The sequence below is a fragment of the Sus scrofa genome, chromosome 9, assembly GCF_000003025.6.
Source record: "Sus scrofa isolate TJ Tabasco breed Duroc chromosome 9, Sscrofa11.1, whole genome shotgun sequence".
Classification (NCBI taxonomy): domain Eukaryota; kingdom Metazoa; phylum Chordata; class Mammalia; order Artiodactyla; family Suidae; genus Sus; species Sus scrofa.
This window is the reverse complement of record NC_010451.4, coordinates 27,942,824-27,966,160: the sequence shown is the minus strand read 5'-3', so window position 1 is coordinate 27,966,160 and position 23,337 is coordinate 27,942,824. Positions and strand designations below refer to the sequence as shown.

General features: G+C 38.0%; 1 protein-coding gene across 7 annotated transcripts in view; it reads left to right on the top strand.

The window, feature by feature from the left end:
* MTMR2 (myotubularin related protein 2) overlaps positions 1–23,337 on the top strand; it is a 110,114-nt gene that overhangs the window by 8,288 nt on the left and 78,489 nt on the right. For 3 of the 7 annotated variants that reach the window (XM_003357252.4, XM_013979304.2, XM_013979302.2), the window contains exon 2: positions 3,016–3,086. The exons of 2 other annotated variants lie outside the window; for them this stretch is intronic. The gene's annotated coding sequence lies outside the window, so the exon portion shown is untranslated. Of the gene's footprint in view, positions 1–3,010; positions 3,087–10,026; positions 10,253–23,337 lie in introns of those variants that run through there. 2 more of the 7 variants (XM_013979303.2, XM_021062691.1) reach the window with 2 other exon arrangements.

Sequence of the window (23,337 nt, the reverse complement as noted above, 5' to 3'; positions counted from 1 at the left end):
GACGGGAACTGCAAAAAGGGCTGTTTAAATACTTCTTAGTTCTAGATTTAAATAAGGGCAGATTGCTATCCTATACACTTCAAAAAAACCTAAGTACACTTATTTGCAAAACTTCCTTTTGCCTTCTTTTTTAATTTTTTTTTTTTAATTTTTAAATTCAGTTTAGCAGAGTCTAAGAGAAAATCCAAACTAACTCTGGCTTAAAATGACATGATATATATTTTTAACCACGTAAAAGCCCAGAGACAGATAATCCAGATCTGATATAGTGGATACGAAGTATCAAGGACATAGTCTCTAACTTAGTGTATCTTACATTCCAATGTTACCTCAAGAGCTAGAATTGCTATTGGAGCTCTAACCATTGCATCTTCATTCTAGTTGAAAAGAAGAAGGAAAGGAAAAAGAAAGGCATATTACCTCTACTTAAAGGATATTTTTTTGTTTGGTTGGTTTTTGGCAGTGTCTGTAGCATGCAAAAGCTCCCAGGTCAGGGATCGAACCCACGCCACAACAGCAGCCCGAGTTACAGCAGTGACAGCCCTGGGTCCTTAGCCTCTCGGCTACCAGGGAAATCCTAATGGATACTAAACACCTAAAGGATACTTTTTTTGAAGTCACTTATCTCATTTTAAGTTTACATCCAGTTGGCCAGATTATGGTCCCACGGCCATACCTACCCACAGTAGAGTAGAGTAGGATATGTTGTCTCTTCTGAAAGGCCGTACTCTGAGCTAGAAATTAGAGGTCTGTCTAATCAATGGTGGAAAATGGGTATTGGGGATAGTCAGCAGCTCCTCCCATGTATACTAATAAATTGTCTTAAAGCAAGGAAAATATTTTTAAAATGATTTTTATTTTTTCCATTATAGTTGGTTTACAGTATTCTGTTAATTTTCTACTGTACGGAAAACTTTTTTTTTAAATTAAAGGGTACAAGTCTTAACTTATGCCAGACACATTCTTAGATTTGCCTGCAGTCACCATAATAGAAAATGCAGGAATTTCCATTGTGGCTCAGCAGGTTAAGAACCTGGCATAATGTCTGAGAGGATGCAGGTTTGATCTTGGCCTTGCTCAGTGGATTAAGGATCCAGCATTGCCACAGGCTGTGGTGTAAGTCGCAGATGTGGCTTGGATCCGGTGTTGCTGTGGCTGTGACATAGACCTGCAGTTGCAGCTCCAATTCAGTCCCTAGCCTGGGAACTTCCATATACTGCAGGTGTGGCCATGTTTAAAGAAAAAAAAAAAAAAAAAAAAAAAAAAAAGAAAATGCACAGAAAGAGATGATATATTGTAGCAGACCAGAAAAAGAGAACTGTGTCTTGGAATACTCTATAAACTTTGGAGTTTTTAAGCTTTTTACTTTTTTGTGTGTGCATTTTCTTGGGCCAGATTTTTATAATCTTAATCTAGGACCATAAAATAAAAGGAGTACATTTAATAATTGCCAGATCATTAAGTGAAAGGCAGGTAGAAATCAAATGAAGAGTGACCTATTTCATGTGAAGAGCTTAGGAGTTGCTTGGTTAAGCAGCGGCCCACACTCTACACCTCTGCATTCACTTCCAAGCCATAGGTTCATGTGTTTTATCTCCACCCAGAATATTGTATCAGGTTCTACTTATGTATTTTAGCTCATTTCAATTCAAAAGGTGTTTGGTCTTCATAAGGGAAATGAAGTAGGCCGTTTGGGGCCATGTTTGTTTATGAATGCTTTTTCCAAAATCTTGTGTTTATTTTTATATGATTGACCTAAAAGTTCGATTGAAAAATTCAGAGAAATTGGTGTCTTATGCATTTTTTTGTGTCACCTAACTTAAATATCAATATTTTAAGCATGTAATGTCAGACCTAAGGAGCTTAATCATTGGGGATAGATAGAGGAAGGTAGAGGTGTCTCTTCTTGATTGCTACAACATTATTCTTTGTAGCAATATGGTTACAACATAACCCATTCACGAAGAATATGGGTTTAACAGTCATGAGTTACACATATATCCATTTCCTTTCTTAGCAGAATTACATTTACTGAAAAATAGCAAGTAAGGGGTTATTTATCCATGACTTTGTTAGGAGGTTGTGTATTAACAAAAGGCGTAATAACTTTGGCGATCGTGATTATGAGCCTTCATTTTCTTTAGTTGACTCAGCAGTGGTCAAAAATAAAATTTTATATGATATAAATGTCCTCTCTTACTGGTAGTGAATAATATTTTTTCATTATAACCAAAGGCTTTACCTGAAAATAAGAACACCTGCGATAAGCTTTGCTTCTCAAGTGGTAGAAAGTTGTTATAGTAATAAATTAATAGTATTAATATCGAGTCACAATAATAATAATAAAAATAATAGGACTAAAGGTTTATTGAGTGCTTACTATATAATAGACAGTGCTAAATCCCTTACATGCATTTTCTCATATAATCCTCATAACTGGGTAAAATAAACAGTATTATTGTTTCCATTTTATAGATGAGAAAATTGAAGATCAGGGAGATGATGTTGACATTTGAACCCAAGTGTGTTTAACTTCAGGGTCTCTGTGCTAGAATGAACTCGTCATACTTGATGATCTGCTGCCCCAGGTTCAGGCCATGACTTGGTAGTTTGAGGGCAGTCCCAGGGCAGGTTGATTGGGTGGTCTTGACAAGGAAATCAGTTTCCTTGACGAGGTGCACTACTGAGCAGAAGGATAAGGATAAGTTACACAACACATTTGTGAGTTCAGAGTATCTATCTTTGGCGAGAATTTTCTCCAGCTTTGAATGTTGTTTTATTTTTTTTCTTCCAACAGAAAATAGGATGATTTTTTTCTTTGCTTGCTGATTAAGAAGATAGTATTTTCATTCAGAAGAACAGTTTTACATTTTGAACATCAGTTAAATTATGACGCGAATAAGCCCGCTCCCATCCTTCCCTCCCCTGTAGGCTTTACAGAATAATTTAGAGTACTTTACTGCAGGGTTCCTTAAATATCTGAATTCCCCTAAGTTCCTTTGTGTTTGTTTACAGTTAATGTGTTAAGAGCCATTGACAATTGAAGATCATCAGAAGTGAAGATAAAACATCTCAAAAATTATAATGTAAGTGAATGGGAAATTGGATATTAAAATGGACAAAAGTTAATACTGCCAACAGTATTTCTGCAATTCATATATTACCCCAAATGAAATTTATGCATATGAGTAACCAGTAACTTAAAACTTTAGTCCCAATTCCAGGTACTAGTCCGTAAAATTCTGTGTTCTCTTCTACCTGGGGAGAACAGTCACTAAGTTTTAATCATCAGTAACTTACCATTAGAATTCTTTTGGCTTCCATATGCTGTTTTTTTCCTTTTTCTCCTTAGTATTTTGCAATATGACATGGACTGACATTGTATTTAGAATTGTATGTGTGTAGAGACTGAGATCAGATCTTCGCTTGGCAGCTGCTAATGTGTTTTATGCAGTTTTAATTTTACTACCGTTTTGTATGTTTCTTGGACAAAAATATGACCAGTAAGCTAGCTGGCTTCTCCCTTCCTTCCCTTCTGTCTTTACCCGCTCCTTTCCTTCCTTTCTGTAAATATTTGTTTAATATATGTTATGTCCTGCACATTAAACTGGATCCAGAATTCCTAAGACTTTTGTGCTGAAATGAGTTATGTCATCCTTTATACAGATGGGACATTGGAGATCATCTGGTTAATTTCTCAAGTGTGGTTGAGGACCACCTGCATATTTTAGTCACGTGTGGTTGGTGAACATTTAGCTTTGTAGGTTCCAGGCCAGACTTCTGAATCATGGGAGTGGGCCCAGGAATCTCTACTTAAAGTGAGAACCACTGGTTCAGGAACTTTTTGGATTCTAGTCCAATTCTATAAGTTTGCAGTTGAGGGAACAGATGTAGAGAAGTTTAATAACTTACCCAAAGGCACCATAAGTGTTACCAAGCCAGGAGAGGTTGGTGGTGTTCTCTTCAAAGTCATGAAGGATCTGCTGACTCCTAGTTCTAGACTTCAAGTCGTGATGTGGTTTTTGTTAATCCAGACAGCTTCATTGTACATACACACACACACACACGTACATATGTACACACACATATATATACATATATTTACTTATGTATATAAATAAAATCACAAGCAGTTCATCACTGTTCCTGAAAAAAATAATAAGACAACTGAAGAACATGAACTCTTTCTTCATCTTGAGTCAGATATAGGACTGAGTCAGATTTTAAGATCATGGAGTGGAAGACACCCCCCCCCCCCGCCGCCACATAGCACTGTCTCTGCTTGGTCTTTATGTTTTATCCTTCTGAAAAGGAAGGATCTGATTTCATTTTTGAATGATGGTACTAGCATAGTGCTTTGCAAATAGTAGGTGCTTGATAAACAGTATGAACAGGTTTCTTTGGATTCTATAGGATACTACTAGGAGTGATTTTATTTGCTTTCTACAGAGGCGTAAATAATTGAAGTCATTTATATTTATGATACTTCATTGTCGTAGCTGGTATTCATATTACCTCTGAGGGACTGAAATATTCTAAATTATTTTCTGAACTGTATGTGTTTATTTTAGTATTGTATATATTTTACATCATATTGCATATGGTATATTGATAGTTGCTGAATTGTAACACTACATTAGTAAATGTAATTATCCAATTTTCTTTGGAATAGTCTGTAATTCTCAAATTAGCTATTAAGTTTAACTATAAATGCTATTACTCAATTTTCTGGAAATTTTGGGAAATGTTTTGTAAGATTTTTTAAAAGTGATATTTTAAAATCATTTATTCATTTTAATAAGTTTATTGTATTTTTGTGATTTACAATTTTGTTGCCATTGAAGTTTTTTCACTCTTTTTGTAACCGCAGACTAAAAATTGTAAATATGATAGCTTTAAAAAGGCGCCGTATCTGTTATGCAATATAACCTCTATCTTTTATGTTTGGACACTAATGTTAAGGGAGTTGTCTAAGGGGGAAGTTTTATGGATATTAAAATACACTTGTAAACAGAGTAATGTTGTGTTTCTATAATGATATGTGTGAAGTGCTTGGAAAACTGTAAAGTATCACACAAATACATTATTATGATTACTGTTCTGATGATATGTCCACTTAGTTTTCTTATGATTTAATTGAAAATGTTTACTATTATTTTATTTTACTTTATTTTATTTTTTTGTCTTTTTGCCATTTCTTGGGCCACTCCCGCGGCATATGGAGGTTCCCAGGCTAGGGGTCGAATCGGAGCTATAGCTACTGGCCTACGCCAGAGCCATAGCAACGCGGGATCCGAGCTGTGTCTGCGACCTATACCACAGCTCACGGCAATGCTGGATCCTTAACCCACTGAGCAAGGGCAGGGATCGAACCTGCAACCTCATGGTTCCCAGTCAGATTTGTTAACCACTGTGCCATGATGGGAACTCCTACTATTAATTTAAAACCAGAAAAAAAAATAACATTGATGCTTGTCACATGGTCTGTTCTCTTATTTCTTACGCTCAGATTTTACTGCATCTCCTTGAAGCATGTGGTGCTAGAATAAATACTTTGCACATTACCTAAATTTCTCTTTCACTGTGCTAGTCCAATCCAGAGTGTCACCTTATACAATTACACAGAGTAGTCAGAACAGGAGTTCCCTGGTGGCCTAGTGGGTTAAGGATCCAGCATTGTCATTGCTGTGGCAAGGGTTTGATCCCAGGCCTGGACACTTGCATGACATGGTTGTGGCCAAAACAATAATACTCAGGATGATACTTCTATATTGGAAGACTTCTGTCAGCAGTTTTCTGTTTTTCTGGGGAAAAAAAAAGTTTAATGAATGAATGAATGTTTAGTATTGTTCCTCAGTATAATCCAAGTAGTTAATGGTAATGGTAGCACAGGCTATTTCACCTATATTATCTCAGTTGTTTCTCATAACAACTTGTGAGAATAGGTCCTTGTGGGATAGGTCCTCCTTGGACAGATGAGTAACTGAAGCTCAGAGAAGTGATGTGATTGATTGTCCATTGTCCCCTGCTTATAAGAGGTGGAACTGAAACTTGAACTTTAGCTCTAAGTGCAAGCTGTTTCCATTGGCCAACATAAATCATAGCATGGAAATGTTCAAGGTTCATGGGGTATACATTTTGCTATTTAAAAGGAATTCCAAATATTGGTAAACTAATGATAGGTTCACCTGGTTCAGCCAGTGTAATGATTTTCTTTGAAGGTCTGACTCACTTTTGCTATTTTTAAAATGCTTACAAGAGATGGAGGTGTGTTTTGGGTAAAAGATAAATTCTTAGCTCGGCTACCTGTGTGTGCTGTCTAGAATTATTTGAGTTCTTACATGTTTAAAAGAGTTCTGATTATGGTCTTTAAAAGTGTGTTGAATTATAGTTCAATAAAAAAACTAGAAAAATATGCTGTATGATACATATAACACAATGTTGTGAAAAGTCTTGATACTTTCTTAGCCCTGCATTTTTTAGATCAGATTTTACTTCTTAACTGTGACACCGGATGAGTCACCTAACTCCTTTGAGCCTGATGGTAATTGATGATGATGACAATAATTAAAAAAAACCTAATGCCTGTGTAGTATGTACCATGGGGTAGGCACTGTTTTAAGTATTTCATGTATATTAATTCATTTAACTCTCATAACAGCCCTGTGAAGTATAGTAATTACCATTACCCCCACTTTGTAGATGAGGAAACTGAGGCCACAGAGAGGTTAAGTAACTTTCTCAAGGTCACAACAGGGTGGTAAAACCAGAACTTAGCATCAGGCGGTCTGGCCCCAGAGTTAGTAATGTGTGTGGAAGATAATGTGTATGAGAGCTCTTTGACATTTGTAAAGGGATACACCAATGTTAAGTATTATTACTTTAAAAATATCTTAAAAGATATGTTTTCCTCATCCTTATTACATAGATAGAGGGAAAGAGGAAGAAACAAGCAGGAAAAATAAGTCTCTTTTTGTATTTTATGAATTTTAACAACCAGCTTAATCTGGTAAATAGGAAACAATATTCAAAATTATAGACATGGGCTAAATCACCGAGTGATGCCAATACATTAGGTTTTTAATTTAAACATTCTAGGCTAGAAAGAGACATTGAATGCTCTTATTTTCCTACAGAATGTTTTTTTAATTTATTTTAAAAAAATTTATAGTTGATTTACAGTGTTGTCCTATAGAATGTTTTATTGACTGCAGAACAAGACAAAATAACATACCTATGTCAAGTCCACTTACATGACTGAAGTTTGTGCAGAAAACCCCATTATGCTGATGGGGTAGTGACCAATTAGTAGTAGTAATTCATTTTTCTCTGTCTTAGAAAAATAAAAATGTCTATCTAAATAGCCTGAAGAATGGATATGTAACTTTGTAGTTTTAATGATAAATTCATATTTGCAAGATGGAATGAGAAAATTACAAGCAAGGTCATTTGTCAGTGCGTGAATTCCCCATGTGTTTTCTGTACTTGTCCAGGTAAAAGTGTTGAGTAAGAGTGTACAGAATAGGTCACTCTTTTTTTTTTTCCTTTTCTTTAAAATTTTTTTAATTTTAATTTTTTAACTAAAGTATAGTTGATTTAATTTCTGCTGTATAGCAAAGTGACATATATATGTCCCTTTATATATATATATATATAAAGTGTGATATATATATATATATATATATGTATCACACATGCTTTTTTTCATATTATCTTCTATCATGTTCTCAGCCAAGAGATTGGACATAGTTCTCTGTGTGGCACAGTAGGTCCCCATTGCTTATCCATTCTAAATGTAATAATTTGCATCTAACACCCCCAGACTCCCCATCTGTCCCACTCCCTCCCACTCCCCTCTGGCAAACTCAAGTCTCTCCATGTCCGTCTTTGTACATAGTATCATTTGTGCCTTATTTTAAAAATTAATTAATTAATTAATTGTTTGGGTTGACCTGAGGCATGTGGAGTTCTCTGGCTAGGGATCAGATCTAAGCTGTAGCTGTGGCAAAGCTGGATCCTTAACCCACCATTCCAGGCTGGGGATCAAACCTGTGTCTCAGTGCTCCTAAAACACCATAGATCCTGCTGCACCATAGCGGGAATTCCTGTTATATATTTTAGATTTCAGATATAAGTGATATCATATGATATTTGTCTTTCTCTTTCTGACTTACTACACTTAGTGTGAAAGTCTCCAGGTCCATCCATGTTGCTGCAAATGGCACTCTTTCGTCCTTTTTTATAGCTGAATAGCATTCCATTGTACCACATTTTCTTGTCTTTTTTTGTTTGTTTGTTTGTTTGTTTTTGGTATTTTCTAGGGCCACACCCACAGCATATGGAGGTTCCCAGGCTAGGGGTCTAATTGGAGCTGTAGCCACCGGCCTATGCCAGAGCCACAGCAATGCGGGATCCGAGCCGTGTCTGTGACCTACACTACAACTCACGGCAATGCCAGATCCTAAATCAACTGATCAGGGCCAGGGATTGAACCTGCAACCTCGTGGTTCCTAGTCGGATTCATTAACCACTGAGCCACGATGGGAACTCTTGTTGTACCACGTTTTCTTAATCCATTCATCGGTTGATGGACATTTGGGTTGTTTCATGTCTTGGCTATTGTGAATAGTACTGCTATGAACATAGGAGTACATGTATCTTTTTGAATGAAAATTTTGTCTGGTTATACGCCCAAGAGTGGGATTGCTGGATCATGTGGTAGTTTTATATTTAGTTTTCTAAGGTACCTCCATACTGTTTTCCATGGCGGTTGTACCAATTTACATTCCTACCCACAGTGAAGGAGGGAGGGTTCCCTTTTTTCTACATCCTCTCCAGCATTTTTATTTGTTGACTTGTTAATGATGGCCATTCTGACTGGTGTGAGGTGATACCTCATTGTAATTTAGATTTGCATTTCTCTAATAATTACTGATGTTGAGTATTTTTTCATGTGCCTGCTGGCCATCTGTATGTCTTCTTTGGAAAAATGTCTTTTTAGGTCTTTCCATTTTTTGATTGTGATGTTCTTTTTTTTTTTTTTTTTGGTTGAGTGGTCAACTCTCTTTTAATATTTCTGCCCTTATACTTCAATTTGGATGGAAGTATTTGTTTCTAAAAGGAATTATAATTTCAGCGTAGTGTTCTTAGAGCTTTAATAAACTTAACAGCTTTCAGTTTAGTATGACATTTTTCTCAGCCTAACTGATGTATGAATAACTTTTCTTCTCTAGGCTACTTATGAATCCATGTGACTTCTAATTTCAGCTCTCATCTGAGTTTGAATCAGGGATTTTGAAGGAGTTCTAGAAGCTCTTTTAAGGAGTTGCTAAGGGTGTTTGGATTGGTGCTGGAACTCAAGGTCTGTCCTGCTCTCCAGTTCTTACCAGACCCCATGGACGCATTCATTTTGGCTAGAATACTTTGGTTTTTACCTATTTATTTAAATTTCCAGATAAGATCCTTGAAGAAACAATACTCTGCAGAAAAAAAAAGATGTGTATAAATCATTTTTGATACAACCTAGTTTTCACACTTTCTGTTGCATTACCAAATAATATACCTTAACTTTTAGATAGGGAAATGTAGCTGATAGACCTGAAAATAAAATAATACAAATTAAACTTTGTCCAAGGTCACATGAGCTTCAGAACCTTGGGATTTTCCAGACTAATGCCAATGTGAGCCAGCTGTCCCAGAGCTCAAATCTCCTTTGTTTCTCTGAAGAATACGAAATGTGGCTCTTACCTCTGTCAATCAGATGCAGTGATGATCAGATCATTTATGCCATCTCTTTTGTGCTATGGATTGGTTAAGTTAAAAACATTCAGGTTTCTGGTGTAGCATTTTAAAAAATAATTACTGTAAACTATAATTAATTTGGTTGAGTTGTTTTTCTGTTTTGGAGATCCTGCAAATATTCTGACAATAAGTCTTTTGTAATCCAAGTGCTTTATACACAGTGCAGGCCTTTTATTATCTTTTTAAATAAAATTTTCAACAGAATGCCTAATAGAGCATGAACAGTGCTTATGACACTATAGTCCATTGTGTGAGTATTGACAGCAAAATTTGCATTTCTAGAAAAGCTTCTTCACAGAATATAGAATACATTCTTTAATGTTCTTGGGCAAACATGCTATGTATGTCCTCGGGACATTACTTTCAGGAGAGTACTTTTTGAAAAGAACCTTTTCTTTCTCTGGAATACTGAAGAAAATTTAAGCTGGCAGTAGGAATGAAGCAGTTTAAGGCAAGTGATTTAAATCTTTTTGTAATAACTATGGTCAGTAATCGAAGAAATGCAAGTTCTCTCAAGTTCTTTGGAGGCATTTGCTTACTAGGATATATGAAAAGATAGGTGCTTGTTTCCAGGCTCTTTTGAATTAAGAGTGTAAAATGTTGGTATGTTTATCTGCATCCTTAATTTTCAGAAATGCTTTTTCACTTTTGCTTATAAAGGTTTTTGTCGGATTTTGAAATACTAGATCAGGAGAATTAGGAGGAGGATAAACATATTTGTGGCACCTTTTAGTGTTTGAATTTTGTTTTTCTGTTCATTGTTGTGAAATACCACCAAGTGTTAGTGTGATAGACGATAATGTTAATTCCATAACAGTCCAGCAAACCAGCAGAGCTAAAGAGAGTTAATTCTTTGCTAACAGCTATTACTGAAAAATACTAGTGATGGAATTGGTTTTATGTTTGAAGTTTTGGGCTAGTTTTCTTGAATCTATCAGAAATTACACAGGATGCATGTATGGGGGGGTTGTGTGTGTGTATGGGGGGGTTGTGTGTAATGTGTGTGTGTTATATAATTTTTCCCTTGATTTTTTTGCTTTGTATTTAGTGATTCATCCGTTAATTAAAACTTTTTTTAAAGTTTATTACATTCAGTTATCTTAGTCAAAAGAGGACATTTTACAGGGTATATCGGAGTGAAAAGTAATTTAAGGCCAAGGCTTTGCTTCATTTTAATTAGTGGGTTTACTTCTTAAAAGGAGAACCTTATTTTTCATTTCATCCTATTTTCCCTTCTGAAAAGGGTACGCTTGTACTTCTCCAATGCTATTTGTGGAACGCTTTCTACCAGTTAAGCATTTAGTGCTAATACTTCCTACATATCATGTTTTTTGATCCTTTTTCCAGGCTTATAAGGTGTCAATATCTTATTTCCTAAGCGAGAAATAAGATTAAGTAACTTGCCTGAGTTATTATTCGCTAAATGGTGAAACCAAGTCTTTGTGACCCCCGCAGCTCATGTTTTCAGTTACTTAGCACTTCTGCCTCTGTTTTGTGCTCGTGTTCTCTTCTCTGTTTCCGTTGTATCTCTTATGCCCCTTCATTCCCACACTGTACTATTATGAGATGCTTAGATATCCGGCATTTTCTGCAAGTCCCTTGAAGAAAAGGAATCTGTTTTCTGGCGTTTTCCTTAGACTGTAAGTCCCTTGAAGAAAATGAATCTTTTCAGCACTAGCCCTAGTACTTGATGCAGTGGTGATGTCGTGAGTGTCTGTGGAAGAGAGAGGGAGGGTATGAAAAAGGAAATTAGGAAGTTCCTGCTCTCCAGAAGGAGGGGGAAAATGATAAGAGTGGGAGGGAAGATGGCTAAGAGGCCTTTAGTAGAGATAGAGGTTCCTAGTCTGCATCCTTGCAAGGATACTTTGAGGCATGGGTGATAAATGACCCCTACTCTCTGGAGACAGATGCCTCTGCCTTTGCAGCATAACAGGGATGCTTGTAAGTTCAGTAAGTATTGAGGCAAGTAGTATTTCTGTTGTAGGTACCAGATTTCATTTGTTTAGACATAATTTTGTTAGGAAGATTTTAGCCTGATTAATTCTCAGGAAAAAGTATAACATGAAGAAGTCTCCTGGAGTTCCCGTCGTGGCTCAGAGGTTACCGAATCTGAACTAGGAACCACAAGGTTTCGGGTTCGATCCCTGGCCTCGATCAGTGGGTTAAGGATCTGGCGTTGCTGTGAGCTGTGGTGTAGGTCGCAGACTCGGCTCGGATCCCGAGTTGCTGTGGCGTAGGCCGGTGGCTACAGCTCCGATTAGACCTCTAGCCTAGGAACCTCCATATGCCACGGGTGCAGCCCTAGAAAAGATTAAAAAAAAAACAAAAACAAAAACTCCTAATTGAAATAAGAAATGGAAAAGTGGAGAGCACTTTGTCTTATTTAATGATAATGTTTTGAAAAGCATATAGGGAGTAGTTTCTCCCACCTTACCAGTGAATTGTTGGCACAACTCTTTTCCCTTCAGTGCTACACTTTGAAATAGTAGAGCTTTTCAGACCAAAAGGGTAGAGCATTGCTCTTAGGAATAGTGTATCAAGGGAAAAAAACATTCCGTTATAATCACAGCAGACCAGTAAATGTGTGGGAATGACTAAGAGTCAGATGATGGGTTTTCTGTTTTGATCTTGTGGTGGAAAGAGAACTGTGTTTCTCTGGCTGAGACAGTGGCAGGATTACTAAAAAAGAGTGTGACTAGTGCTGTCCTGTACAATGCCTCTCTTACTCAAAACCTACATTCTCTTCTTTCATAGATGTGTATATATGTTCATTTGGTTATTTTGTGGAGCCAGAAGTTAACATTTAAATAATATTGACTTGATTCTCTTTAATTAGGAATAAAGAGAATAATAGGGTGGAATGAGGAGTGTGTTAAAGGGAGGGGAATTCCAGTGAGAAAGATTTCCCATTTACAGAGGCCATGGCCTTGCAAATTTGGATAAGCTTATTTGTGAATGTAAATTGTTTGCATGTTTGTACAGTCTTTAACTGCTCTTCCCAAGGGTTGGTAATGAATCAGAATTTAGAACATTAGTAGTTCTAAATTGCCGTTTTATTCTAAACATCTAATTTCAGTTTTATTCTAAGAGGTATTTTATGCCTCCTTAGATAAGGAGTCTACATGTGAGTAAGTACAAAGAATAATTAGTATTATTAACGAGTATTTTGATCAGATTCGTAGCTTTTGAGAAAATATTCTAACAACTTTATTAATTTCTAAGATGTGTGTTTTCTTTATACCTTTTTTGACATAGCACACTTGACTTATCTGGATAAAGATGTTATTGCTCTTGAGGCCAGAAAGTGTTTGGCCTACTTTTGAGTTATTATGATTGTTTTTGTTCCAGAGTACACTTACCCCTCCATTATTCTGAACCTTATTGATTACTTGCAGGTTATCCGGGACCTAGGAGTTTTCTCTTTATTTATTTATGGCTTAGATGTTTGAATCTCGTCAGTGTTCCCGCCTCATTAAAGGATTTATAGGAATAGAAAGGGTATCATGATTATAATTTTTATGTCTTAATTCTAACTAAAGGTTTCGGCAGAAAAGTGCCCTCACTGATTAAAAATGAATAAAATTTCACAATATTGCTGCTGTGTGAGGACCTTTTCATGGAGTGTTTATGTAGTACAGCTAAGAAATAAGTTGATGGAGAAGTCTTTGAATCTCATTTTCATATGGGACAATGGTTTATTTATGTGTATGTTGTGCATGTGTGTGTGTAGGAGAGAGTTGGGGGCATTTTGCCTGTCAAGAATTGAAGGGGATATTAAAAATGGTAAAATTCAGATTAGCAAATCTTTTTAATAGTTAGAACCATAACTCTTCATTTGTAGTCCAAATATTTTATGTCCAGGGTTTTTATGCTCTGAGTCATAGAATCTTAGATTTTGACTTTGAGATGATTTTGTATAGCTGTTCCACCCCTTAAGTCTTCTTATGACTTGAATGTCCTCATTGAATTGAGTTCATTGAATGTCACTGAATGTGCTCATTCGCAAAACCCTCACTTCCTCAGTACTTCTTACTCTATTTAGGAGATCAGTCTCATCATAAAAAGAAGAATTAGATAAAGAAAATGATTCTTTTGGTACCCTTTCAGTTAAATGGAATATGGGTAGTGGAGAATTAACACTTAGTTTGGAAACACAGTTGTGTTTCTTATTTAAGTACATGTTGGGAAAAATCTTTTTGTTGTCAGGGAGGTGGCATTTAGTGACTAAAGCAGATACTATGGAATGGCTATAACTTAATTTGATTGGTAATGCCACAATTCTTCTTCTTCTTCTTTTTTTTTGTCTTTCATCTTTTTAGGGCTGCACCCGGGGCACGTGGTGGTTCCCAGGCTAGGGGTTGAAACTGGAGCTGCAGCTGCTGGCCTACAGCACAGCCACAGCAATGCAGAATCTGAGCTGCGTCTGAATCCACCACAGCTCCTGGCAACGCTGGGGATTCTTAACCCACTGAGTGAGACCAGGGATTGAACTGTGTCCTCATGGATACAAGTTGGGTTCATTAACCACTGAGCCATGACGGAAACTCCAGTCATGCCATAATTCTTTTAATCTTGACTATTTGAAATCACTCTGTGAAACTTATGAAACTACTGGGAATTTAAAAAAAACATATTTGGGCGTTCCCAGTGTGGTGCAAAGTCCGACTGGTGGGTTAAGAGTCCGACTGCAGCATCTTGTGTAGCTGTGGAGGTTCAGGTTTGATCCCGAGTCTGGCGTAGTGGATTAAAGGATCTGGTGTTGCTGCAGCTGTGGTTTAGTGGTGTAGGTTGCAGCTGTGGCTCCAGTTCAGTCTCTGGCCTGGGAACTTACACATGCTGCAGGTGTGACCATTAAAAAAAATGTTTTTGGACCATGAGCCTGTGATTCTATGTCATCTTTTCATTTGTATGCCCAAATTCTGTCCAGTTTGGCTTTTGTCAAAAATAAGATGATGTTACTTTTTTGGACATCTTGTGACTTTTTCCACGGTATTTTATTATTTGTAATGATAGATTTGATCATCTGAAATATTTTTATTTAATGTCTTTTCCTATAAACTATTTACCCCTTTAAATTATTGTAATGTAAATCTTATTATTTTATTATTGTCATTTAAAATGTAACGGATATGTTGTAAATTCTAATCTCTGAAGAGATCTGATTTTTATTTGCCGAATTTTCTTGCTGAATAGACATTTATTGAGTTTTTGCATTTTACCAAACCAGAAAACATAATCTTGCTTGAAAACATCAGCAAAGAACCTGTAAGAAATAGCAATGAATCAAAGATGAATGTGATGAGGAGGGCTTAGATCCAGGGAGTCATCTAGGAGGAATGGTGTTAATCTAGAAAGGCTTCCTGAGAAGATGCCTTGTTTCTTAGAAAGCCCCATATATATCTTAAACATTTTAACAGTAACTTCATTTTCCACATTTTAGTACATTATCAGTTGTTGGATGCTGCCCCCCCCTTTCTTTTAAGAATAGTGATGTTTATATATAAAAGAATCTTAATGCTTAGATAGGATTTTCATATATTATTTTCATTTGGTCTCTATATCTATCCAAGAAAATAAGAAGAGCAGGTATTTTTATCTCTACTCTGCAGTATGAGATTGAGACTCTGAAAGGCCAGATGACTTTTTCCTTCTCATAGCTTAAACTTCACAGGTCCTAGTTGGAGTGAGAGAGTAGTTTATATGTCCCATACTTTATATTGTAAAGATGCTTTTCAGTATAGTTACATATAATAATCTACTATTAAACACCTAACAATAGACATCCTTTTTTGGTCATGAAATGAAATAGTACACAGCATTTGTGATGAAAGCAGAAAAGATCTCTTTATCCATCAGTGATTTAATTAATTGGAACTGGTTGCCTGAGGGGAAATGTGAAATTTCCTTTTCCTTTTTTGAAAGTTTTTTTTTTGCTTTTTTGTTTTAGATAAATTGTATTAAATTTTCTCTAGTGGAGACTGATTATGGACAATTTAGCTCCTTGTTTCTTTATGGATCAAACTGTTAGAATCTCATTTATTTTAATTCTCCAGTCTTGTGTTTAACCTCATTCTTTTAAACTGGAATTCTCTGATGACAGTAGGAGGTATGTTCCAGCCTCCATTAGATAAAAATAATGTTTTACATTGTTTTGGTGTTTTTGTCTGTCAGGTAATGTGCTTAAACTCTTTTCATGCATTGTTTTATTTAATCTTTATAAGTATGTGAACTGTTCCGACATATGGTAAGTACTTAATAAGTATTAACTAAATGGAAGAGAGCAAAAATAAGTAAATAGAACAAAAATATATCAGATGGCAGTGTGTTTTGGGAAGAATAATTCAGGGAAGATGAATAGAAAATGAGTGAATGGGTTTGGAGTTGTTTGCAACTTTCAACAAAGTGGCCAGGGAAGGTCTCATGAAGAATATGACATTGAACAAAAAAGCTGAAGAAAATGAGGGAAGAAATAGGGGAATATTTGAGATAGGAGTTCCAGACGGAGGTAACAAAATATAAAGATCTTGAAGCGGGAGCTTGTCTGGTGTGTTTGAGGAATAGCAAGGACTCCTATGTTGTTATAGTGCAAAGAAATGAAGGAGGAGATAGTAGAAGATGTCATCAGGGAGGCGTGGGAGGGGACAGATTGTGAAAGGCCTTCTGGGCCATTTAAGGACTTTGGCTTTTATTTTGAGATGGGAAGATAGTGGAAGGTTTTTTTTTTGCAGTGGAGTGACTATCAGAAGTTTCAAAAGGGTCACTCTGGCTGCTGTGTTAAGAAAGACTGGGGTGCGGAAGCAAGGAGAATGGTTTATAAGCAATTGGAATCATCCAAAAGGGAGATGATAGTGGGGGGTAAAGAGGGAGAGAGAAGTGATTGGATCCTGGACGTGTCTTGAGGGTGCAGCCAAAAGGATTTCCTGATGTACTGAACATGTAGTCTAAGAGAAGAGTCAAAGTTGACTCTAGAGTTTTTGGCTTAAGAAAGCATAGTGGGATAGATTTACTGTTTATTAAGATGTTAGAGCTGGTTTCAGGAAGAAGAGCAGGTTGGTTTGGTGCATAAGTGGAGGTGAATAGGTTATTGGAATCTAGAATTCAAGAGAAAAGTGTGGGATAGTGCTATAAATTTGGGTTCATCAACTTAGAGATGTTAAGGTCATGAGACTGAATGAGGTTATGAAGGAGGGGAGGTGTACATAGAGAAGATAAGAGGTTTAAGGACTGAAGTTAAGAAGTGAGAAGGAATGATTATAGGAGACCTGAGAGGAAGAGGGCCTATTGAGAAAGCCGTAAGCTGACAGTACTGGGGAAGCCAAGGATAGAAAATGTTTCAAAAGGAAGGATCAGCTATGTCAAGGGCTACTTATAGATGAAGACTAAGTATTGACAACTGAGTATAGCAAAGTAGAGGTTCTTGCTAGACTGACAGAGGCATTTCTGTTGGCCTGATGGAAGTGGGTTCAGAGAGAATGAGAAGTGAGGAATTGGAAGCAGTGAGTATAGATCCACTTTCTAGGCATTTTGCTTGCTATAAGGAAGCTAAGCTAAGTGAAGTAGTATCTGAGGGATTAAGAGAAGTAATGGCAGGTTTCTATGCTGACTGGAATGACTGAGGAGAGGGAAAATTTTCTGCTGCTGGAACCAGAGGGAGGAAATGCTGGAGAGATTTTCTTGCGAAGATGGAAGGAGATGGTTTAATGGAGGAGCTGGCTTTAGATTGGAGTGTGGATGATTTACCTACAGTAGGAAAAGAAGCAGAGAGTATATGAACACATGCAGGGGTTGTCGTTGAGGAAGCCTGTGAAAGATCTTTTTTGATTACTTCTGTATTTTTCAGTGAAATGGGAATCTACTTCATCTACTAAAGTTCAAGATGGAGAAGGTAGTAGAGGTTGAAGAAAGAAAAGGCAATATTGTTAGAGCGAGAAAGGGCTGTGGATTTGGAGCTGAAGTAAATAGAGGCAGAGAGTCCAGAGCGTTGAGGCTTCAAATACGCTTATTGACCAGCAAATGGCCAGGAGCACTGAGAGAAGGCTCAGGCTCCTCGGTGTTAGGGGGTAGTAGGTTTTATCGGGGCTTGTGGCTGAAGTAACCTGTGTCAAGGTTAGCATTAGGCTACATGGGAGGGGTAGGAGGAGAAGATGAGAAAGTTCCCAGATTGGGTCATGGAAGGACAGGAGGAAAGGGTGAGAATGTTCCAAGATAGGGTGTGGGTTGAAGATTAACAAAGTCAAAATGTAGGGCAGTGATCGTTCTAGAATGGTTGGGGTTGGTGGTTCTAGAATGGTTGGGGTTGGTGGTTTGAGCGGTTTAATCTGGCTCTAAGAATATGAAATAGTTGTCTGGAAGAAAAGGAGGACATATGAACTAGGGAAATGAAGTGTGTTTGCTGGGCAGTTATTAAGGGCCTGGTTGAGGTGAATGATCATGAATTCAAAGTGTGTCTGGGCTGTATGGTTTTGTGTTTTTCTCTACACTAATCCAGCTGTATGGGTACAGATCTGGAGTAGACAGAGTTGGCTTAGCTAGAATTTGGGTATTACCATGAAGCACCCAAGACAGTGATGTGTGATTACAGGCTATGGAATTTAATATGTTGGGGAAAGAGAGAAGTAAGGTCATGAAATAATGAGTGACAATGAAAGGTAGTAGGAATAGTGGAAGTCTTGGTGGAATTGAACAGTTAAAGATGTTGGCTGGGGTCCTGGAGAGAATGAGCTGGTTAAAGTAGGACATTTGAAATGTAAATGAAGGTGGTCAGTTACTTGGTAATGCCAGTGTTTTAGGGTGTGATCCCGAGCCGAGGCAGAACGGAGGACAAGATCACTGGTGGAGAGGAGGCAAGGCACTGAGAGGCCAGGGTGTTGGAATATTCATTTATGTGGATATTGAGGTCACTAAGATTTATGGCGATTGTACTGATATTAGAAAGAATGATGGTGAGCGGGAAGCTAATTTTCCAAGGACGGGTGGGTGAGGAGGCCTGAGTTAGAGACTGGTTGTTGACTTCAACAAGGAGGGGTAGACAGTAGTGTATTTTTTTTTTTTTTTTTTGGTCTTTTTGCATTTTCCAGGGCTGCTCCCGTGGCATATGGAGGTTCCCAGGCTAGGGGTTGAATTGGAGCTGCAGCTGCCGGTCTACACCACAACCACAGCAATGCAGGATCCAAACCAAGTCTGTGACCTACACCACAGCTCACGGCAACGCCAGATCCTCAACCCACTAAGCAAGGCCAAGGATTGAACCCACAGCCTCATGGTTCCTAGTCGGATTCGTCAACCACTGAGCCACAGCGAGAACTCTGGTAGTATGTTGTTTTTTATTTTTATTTTTTCTGGCCATGCGTATGGCATGTAGAAGTTCCTGGGCCAGGAATCAAACCTATGACCCAAGTTGCAGCAGTGACAGTGGCAGATCCCTAACTCTGGGGACTGTATATTCTGATGACATAAGATCGAATGATTGGAGTTTTTAGACATGGAGAGGAGAAATAGTCTGAAAGTGGCAGTGAAGAACTGGGCCCAATTTTTAGGCCCTGTCCTAGGAGACAGATACAAGAGAGAAAAAAAGAGGGCTTACTTTTCCATTTCAAAGGACTGTAGAAAGTGCAGCGTCTTCAGGGGAAAATCAGGCTTTCTTTGGTGTAAAAGGTAAAGAGACCATTGAAAAGAGAAAAAGAATATTTTGCAGATGCTTGACTTTGAAATTTGAAGCACAGGAGTTGGGAGGGGAATGAACGGAAGATGAGGTTAGAGGAGGGGGTTAGTCTGGTGGTTTTGACTTCTTGTGGGAACTGTTGTAAAGTGGAGATTAAGGGTATAGTGAAGTTAATCCTTACAGTTTTTAAAGATGCAGTGATGGAATGTGGTGAGGGGGAGGGAAGGGTGAGGTCTGGCAAGGATCGCTCACAGTTCTGGGATCTCCTCTTCACTTGCCAGCGGTGTTGGGGAGGCTGGGGGGAGAGATGGAGGGGAGAGGTGGAAAAGTCTTACTTTTCTGATGCCCTTTTATAACTCCTTCTGATGGACACAAGGAGCTGGATAAATGATCACTTACAGAGAGTAGAGTTTATCATCTCCATAATATCACTTGGATTCAAACTGAATTGTAAATGGGAGGTTTAATGAGCAGTCCAGTCTTCTCATATTGAACATGTTCTTTGTTGTCCAATAACTTTAAAAAATTATGGGAAACTCAAAGATACTGCTTTCTCGTAGTCCTATTTTTAACCCACTTCTAAATCCAGTTCAGGTTTATCTTCTCCAAGGAGCGTTCCTTGACTGGTCTCAAGTGAACTTCATTCTCATACAGTGAGTTTATTTGTTAGACATATTGGTGTGTATGTATGTGCATGTGTTCATTTGTTTTATCTCCCTGGTTGGATAGTAAACGCCCTGAAGGTATTTGTCCTTTTGGTTCTGTACTCCATATCAGAAGCAATGTGATTTAGTCAGAAGGGACTTGATATACCTGGCTCTGCGATCAATTTCTATCATATTTCAAATCATTCACTTCACTTCACTGGGTTATATTTTATCTGTAAATGAAGGGAGTGTAACTAAAATATAGGAAGTCTTTGAAAGTTATAATATTTTATAACTCACTAGTTAGAGCTATCAAGAATAGATGGCTGGAGTTCCCGTCGTGGCGCAGTGGTTAACGAATCCGATTAGGAACCGTGAGGTTGCGCGTTCGGTCCCTGCCCTTGCTCAGTGGGTTAACGATCCGGCGTTGCCGTGAGCTGTGGTGTAGGTTGCAGACGCGGCTCGGATCCCGCGTTGCTGTGGCTCTGGTGTAGGCTAGTGGCTACAGCTCCGATTCGACCCCTAGCCTGGGAACCTCCATATGCCGCGGGAGCGGCCCAAGAAAAAGCAAAAAAAAAGACAAAAAATAAAAAAATAAAAAAAGAATAGATGGCTGGTGCCTATACTTGCATTTGAAAAGAACAGTTAAAAAATATTAATTAGGGGAGTTCCTGATGTGGCTCATCAGATTACGAACCGGACTAGTATCCATGAGGATCCAGGTTTAATTCTTGACCTCACTCAGTGGGGTAAGGATCCAGTGTTGCCGTGAGCTGTGGTGTAGGTCGAAGATCTGGCCTTGCTGTGGGTGTAGGTTGGCAGCTACAGCTCTGATTCCACCCCTAATCTGGGCACTTCCATATGCCTCAGGTGTGGCCCCTAAGAAGCAGAAAAAAAAATTAATTGGTGTAATTCTGGTTACTGACTATGCAGCTTAATGTCATTGTAAGGTGTGGGCAGTAGCCAAACAGGATCAGAGTGAGAAATAGGGCTGGAGAGAGAGAGAGGGTGGGGCCAGCTAGTGCTAGTAATATTTGTAAATGTGAGACTGAGAAGGCTAAAGATGTTTGAAAGTGATTCGCATGGAGATTATAACTAAAGCTGTGGGAATCCATGATATTTCAGAGAGACATGGAGTACAGAGAACAGAGCCAAGGTCAGAACTTTAAAGAGTCTGTATTTAGAGGGCAACTGGAAGAAGAGAACCATAGAAAGCCAGTAAATTTTAATGACGACGGAAGTTTAGAGAGAAAAGAATCCCAAGAGGGAGGCAGTGACAGCAATATCAAATATTGCAGGGAAGTTAAGGAGGGCAAGAACTAGGGAATGACACTCCGGGATTTGTTCCTGAAGTCACTGATGGCATTCTAGAAAGAGTATCAATAGTGTAGTTAATCGTGGAGTTTAAAATGTGTTATTAATGATTCTGACATATATTCAGCATATCACCGTTGAGTTTCTGCTGAATGTCCAGTGTTATGTAAAGTCTCTGCATGTTCTCTCTCTCTCTCTCTCTGACTCACTCACTCTTTCCCAAAGGAGACTGGATAGAACAGGCAGGATGAAGAACATGGGAGGCGGGAATTGTTTTGAACCTGAAAAGGAATGTGTCATCTTCTAAGATACGAAGAAAAAGTGAGTTTGGATACAGATAAGTTTACTGAGAGAGAGACAAGAAGTTGAGGCCGTCTATACTGTATCACCTCAGTTTTTCATTCATGTTAGATTATTTCTAAAACATTATGTAGATTGTGTTGACATAGTGATTGATTTCATGTCTTATTAATGAATCCATTGGATTTTTCTTTTATTTTTCTTGACTCTTCATAGTATTATTATGTAATATGAACTGCCAATTTGAAATACTCTTCTTGGCTTTCACTAAACTTTTTCTCTTGATTCTTCCATCTCCCTGAACGTTTTTTTTTTTTGCCTAGCTTTCCATCTACAATCTCTGTTCTATGAAAATGAAAGTAGTTTTGTTTACTAAATGTCAGCTCTCTTATTGCTTTATATCCTGTCCCTGGGCTGCATGATGAGTTTCATGGATTTAGCTATCACCTAACTGTAACTTTCCGAAGAACTTGAAAACTGGAAAAGTTTTGTATTTCCATTTGATGAACACATTCACTTGGATACTTTGCAAGAACCTCAGATTCAACAACATCTAAATCTACTGCATATTTCCACAGGTCCCACTCAGATTTACCCTCTGTATTTGTCATCTTTGCTGTTATGTGGTCTGTTCCAATTGTCTGTTACTGATTTCATTCAATAGCCTATTCACTAATCTGACTTATTCTAGACATTTCCCCCTAGCTGGTGCTCCATCACGCCAGCACAGTCTCGTACTGAATGTCAAACTGATCATGTAACCCTTCTACTCAGATATGTTTGATGGCTTCTCATTGCTTACAAAATAGAATCTGAACTCATGGCATCCTTCCTAGAACCATGGTTTCTGTGGTTTCTTCATAGAACGTAGAGTTGAGCCTTTCTTGCCTCCACCCTTGCCATGGATCCACACAGCCCAGTCACATAGGTTTCCCCAGATGATCTGTTTACTTAACGCTCTTCTCTGTCTGGAATGTTTTTACTTTTCCACTCTACCATCAAATCCTATTAAGGGCCACTGGCCATAAAAAAATGACATGTATTTCAGGTCTGCCTTTCCCAGTCTCAGTCAGTCCTTTCCTCTTCTACTTTGTAGTGTTTTTAAAACTGCTCTTGTAGCATGTATCCCAGTCAATTTCATAGATAGTTTAGTAGGAGTCTGCCTCTCCCACAAGGATTTAATTGGGGGAGCACATCTAATATAATATAGCTGTATCACATCTGTCTTCAGAGTGCACTCATCCAACACAGTTAGCATTAAATAAAAATTGCCTGAATGAATGGATGAACGAAGACATGACCAGGGAAGATCTAAACTCCTTTGGCTTACTGGTGGGTGGGGCGCATATGTTTCCCTATGGATGCTTTCATGTCACCTTAATCTTAAACATCCCAAGATGAAACTTTTTAGCTCCCTAAATTGCCTCCTTTTTCTTTGCTGCCAGATTTGGCATACTGGTTTCTCAGTCAGCAGTCCTCAAGATCATATTTTGACCCTTTTCTCTCCTGTTCTCATCATGTCAGATCAGTTGCTAAGTTCTATTGATTCTGTCTCCACTGTCCCTTGCATCTACTATTTCATTTTTCTGCCAATTTAGGCCCTTAGTACCTGTG